The sequence below is a fragment of the Anas platyrhynchos genome, chromosome 2 (assembly GCF_047663525.1).
Source record: "Anas platyrhynchos isolate ZD024472 breed Pekin duck chromosome 2, IASCAAS_PekinDuck_T2T, whole genome shotgun sequence".
Lineage (NCBI taxonomy): Eukaryota > Metazoa > Chordata > Aves > Anseriformes > Anatidae > Anas > Anas platyrhynchos.
The window spans coordinates 111,499,148-111,503,710 of NC_092588.1; the positions used below are offsets into that span (position 1 = coordinate 111,499,148).

The following is a 4,563-nucleotide window of genomic DNA, read 5'->3' on the forward strand; positions in this document are numbered from 1 at the left end:
GGTGAGAAAAAACAACAGCATTAAGACATCACTTCAGAATGACCACATATTTAGAAAAGCAGCAAATAATTTTTATTTTTATGATTTTTAATATATTTTAACAGATTCACACAAAAATGTGCTTGAAATTTTTGAAAATTTTGATTCTAAATAAATTTAGGTTGTTCATTGACCAAAAGTGAAAGTCATGTTTTGATCTGTGAGTCTTCAAAAAAGGACATTGTTTAAAGTTTGACATTCAGAATTTCAAAGCTAAGATGTTTTGATTGAGTACCTTAATCTTCCCTTCCCACAAGAAGGTACCTCAGAGAGAGTTTGTTCCAAGATAACACTAATTTTTAAATAATTATCTAGGGAAAGAAAAAGAGATATGCTAATAAGATACTCTTCTTTTTCCAAGATATCACTGTAATCCAAAAGTCTATTTGATACAATACACCATTTCAACACAAGAAAATGAACCTACCATTACATCCATTAGTATAATTCCCCTTCTCTACCTAGCTCCTATATTTTTTCTCTGCTATAAACAAACAAACCAAACCAAACCAAACCAAACCAAACCAAACCAAACCAAACCAAACCAGACCAAACCAAACCAGACCAAACCAAACCAGACCAAACCAAACCAGACCAAACCAAACCAAACAAACAAAACACAGAACTTTAAAGCTGTATTACAGCAGTAATAAAATACAAGAAGATATTAACAAGGCTGTGGATTGGATTTTATTTCTTCATAAATTCTTTACAGAAAAAGATCCTAGGTAGCTACAGCTGAAGCTGAGCCAGTCCAAGCTCTACCTGTTCATGCCACAGACGAAGACATCATAATCCAGATGTGAATAAAGGAACAAAATCCTTCTGGCTTTCTTGTACAGATTCCTTTTATACGAGGCATTTCAGTAATCATGGAACTGCAGAAAATAGCAGCAATAAGTTGCAAATTCAGGTAAATCAAATGCAAACAGTTATTTAATTCAGTCTCATATTGCAGACATTGCATAGTTAGTATTAAGGTAATCAGAGATCTTTCTCTGATTTACAGGCAAGAATGTAATACAAGTTCACGAATTTTAATATGGTCTGTGGAAAGCCAAGAACAGCGCTACACTCAAGAAAAGAATAAATCTTTGCAAAATAAATGTAGTAAGGAATAAGTACATTGGAATCTTTTTTGCTATGTTTTTTTCTTGTCCGTACCTGTAAAGAAGACTGCTGATAAGATTGCTTGTACTTTTGTCCACATTAAACCCTGTAGAGAATAATATCATTTAAAGTATATATACCTCATCATTCATAAGTGACTATCACAAAACAAAACAAAAACAACAACAACAAACTGTTTGTCCAAAAATGTTCTAGTAGGTTTCTTGTTTTCCTGGTAAATTAAAAGTTGTACAGTCTATTGAGAACAAGGTCTTGAGGAACCTAGAAATGCCTCTGCTGTCCACTTTTATATTATGTCTAATTGTCTTGATAAGTTTATAAAGGAGTAGGAAATAAGAAGACTTGCATAAGTGAATACAATGATGCTAAAAATACATAAGGAATAAATGTGGACCTAATCTGTAATGAAAACATAGCCTCCAAAAGGATCAACTCCTGCTACAGATTATTCTGAAACATACTCAGTCTGCAGATAAAACTGGGAGGAGTGGCTACAATACCACTCAATTTTCCTTCCATCCAGAGGGACCTGGGCAGGCTGGTGAAACAGGCTGACAGATAACTTCATGAAGTTCAGCAAGAAGAATTGCAAAGTTCTGCAGCAGGTGGGAAAAAACCCAGGCACCAGCACATGATGGAGGCCAAAAAGATGGAAAGCAGTTCTTCAGAAAACAAAAACAAAACAAAACAAAAAAAACACAGATGGGTACTACAGTACATCAAGTTGAACATGAGCCAGCAGCATGCCCTTCCAGTAAATAAGGATACAATGGTATCTTGGTTACTTTAGACAAAGTATTGTCAACAGGTTGAGTTAGGTGATCTTTCTGCTCTAGTCAGCATTGGTGAGATAATAGAGACACAGACATACTGGAAAAAGTCCAATGAAGGGCCACAGATTTGATGAAGGGACTGGAGCAAAACTGCTGTAAGAAGAAGTTGAGAGAGCAGTGACTCTCCTGCCTGGAAAAGAGAAGGCTCAGGAAAGATCTTATCAATGTATATAAATACCTGAGAGGAGTCTCCTTCCTTGGAGATCTTCAAAAGTCATTTGGACATGGTCCTGGACAATCTGCAAGGTGGTCTTGATTGAGGAGTGTGGTTGGACCAGATGACCACCAAAGGTCTCTTCTAACCTCAGCCTTTAAACCCTAAGTGAAACCTGGTGGGATGAGTCATGTGACTGGTGTGTTGCAATAGACGGTTACAGGCTCCTCGGGGGGGCAGGCAGGACAGGCAAAGTGGTGGGGTGGTGCTGTATGTAAAGGAGGAGCTGGACTGTGTGGAGCTTGCAGTTGGCGATGGCAAAGTTGAGAGCCTCTGTGCAAGATTTAAGGGACAAACAAATAAAGGGGATATCATCATGGGAGTCTATTACAGACCACCCAGCCAGGATGCCAACACCAATGAATTATTCTTTGGGGAACTAAGTACCTCAAGATAACTGCCCTTGTCCTTATAGGGGACTTCAACTTGCCAGACGTTAACTGGGAATAACACACAGCTGACACAAGCAGGTCCAGGAGGTTCTTACAGGACCTCAGTCGTAACTTCTTGGTGCAGGTGCTAAGAGAGCCAACTGTTCCCAGAGGTGTCCTCCTAGATCTGTTGCTGGAGAACAGAGAGTCTTGTGGGGTCTTGTGGGGGACATGGCAATTGGCAGCCGTCTTGGTCATAGTGACCACGAAGTGGTTGAATTTAAAATTTTTGGTGACTAGTTGACAGGAGGAAACTACCACCAAAACTTCAGTCCTGGACATGAGCAGAGCAGCCTGCTCAGGGAACTAGTTCACAAGGTCCTTGAAACTGCTTTTGAAGATGTTGGCATCCATCAGTGCTGGTCAATCTTTAAGCACTGCCTTCTACAATCACAAGATCAGGCAATTCCAAAATATCAGAACTAAAGCAGGTGAGGCAGAAAGCCAGCTTGGCTGACCAGGGATCTCCTTCTGGAGCTGAGCTTAGGCATAAAAAGAAAGTGTATGGTTGCTGGAAGCAGGGTCAGGCAATGTGGAAGGAATACAGGGACACTGTTCAGCTTTGTAGGGAGAAAATACATGTGGTAAAAGCTCAATTGGAGTTGAAGCTGGCCAGGTCTGTTGGAGACAATAAAGAGGGCTTTTTAAAATATGTGAATAGAAAAAGGAGGACCAGAGTAAACATAGGTCCACTACTTGATGGGGATGGTCACCTCACACACCGGGACATAGGCAAAACAAAGACATTTAATGCCTTCTTAGCCTCTGTCTTCAACACTGATGATGGGCTTCAGGACCCTGGGTACCCTGAGCTGGAGGACCATGATGGTGGGAATGATAAACTCCCAACCAACCCTGAACATGTACGGGATTTGCTGCTCCACCTGGATCCATACAGGTCCATGGGTCTGGATGGGGTTCATCCCAGGGTGCTTAGAGAGCTGACTGACACCATCGCATGATCTCTCTCAGTTATTTTTCAACAGTCTTGGGCATCTGGAGAGGTCCCAGTTGACTGGAAGCTGGCAAATATTGTGCCAATTTTCAAGAAGTGCAAGAAAGAAAACTCTGATAACTACATGAGGTTGACTATTCTGTCAATCTGATGTCAGTGCATGATAAGGTTATGGAGATTATCCTGCGAATTAGTGGAGTGCACCTGGGGGACAATACAGTCATTGGTCCCAGACAGCATGAGTTCACGAGGGCTAGGTCCTGGTTGACAAATTTGATTTTCCTTTATGATAAGATCACCCATCTAGTGGATCAAGGGAAACCAGCTGATGGGATTTTTTTGGATTTCAGTAAATCTTTTGACGGTTTCCCATAGGATCCTATTGGACAAAATGTCCAGCATACTGCTAGATAAAGACATCATACTATAGGTGAGTAATTGGCTGATGGGCAGGGCTGAAAAGGTTGTGGTAAATGTGGCCATATCATGCTGGTGGCCAGTCACCAGCGGGGTCCCCCAGGGCACCATTTTAGGGCCAGTTCACTTCAATGTTTTTATAAATGATTTAGTGGTAGGACTAGAATGTGTTTTGAGTAAATTTTCTGATAATACTAAACTGGAAGGAGTTGTTGACTCTGTTGAGGGTGGAAAGGACTTACAGAGAGAGCTGGGCAGTCACCAACTGCATGAAGTTTAACAAGACGAAGTACTGGGTCCTACACATGGACCAGGACAACCCTGGCTATACATACAGACTGGGTGACGAGACGCTGGAGAGCAGACCCAAGGAGGAATCTGGGGGTTGTGGTTGACAGCAAGTTAAACGTGAGCCAGCAGTGTGCCCTGGCAGCCAGAAGGGCCAACCGTACCCTGGGGTGCATCAAGCACGGCATCACTAGTCGGTCGAGGGAAGTGATTGTTGTTCTCTATTCTGTGCTGGTGCAGCCTCACTTTCAGTAC

General features: G+C 41.5%; 1 long non-coding RNA gene across 1 annotated transcript; it reads right to left on the reverse strand.

The window, feature by feature from the left end:
• Nucleotides 1–611: 611 nt before the first annotated feature.
• On the reverse strand, nucleotides 612–2,305 carry LOC140001750 (uncharacterized). Its single transcript, XR_011807275.1, has 3 exons — nucleotides 2,182–2,305; nucleotides 1,204–1,255; nucleotides 612–917 (listed from the first exon to the last, which is right to left on the reverse strand). It is a non-coding gene; the product is annotated as an uncharacterized lncRNA (long non-coding RNA).
• Nucleotides 2,306–4,563: the final 2,258 nt, after the last annotated feature.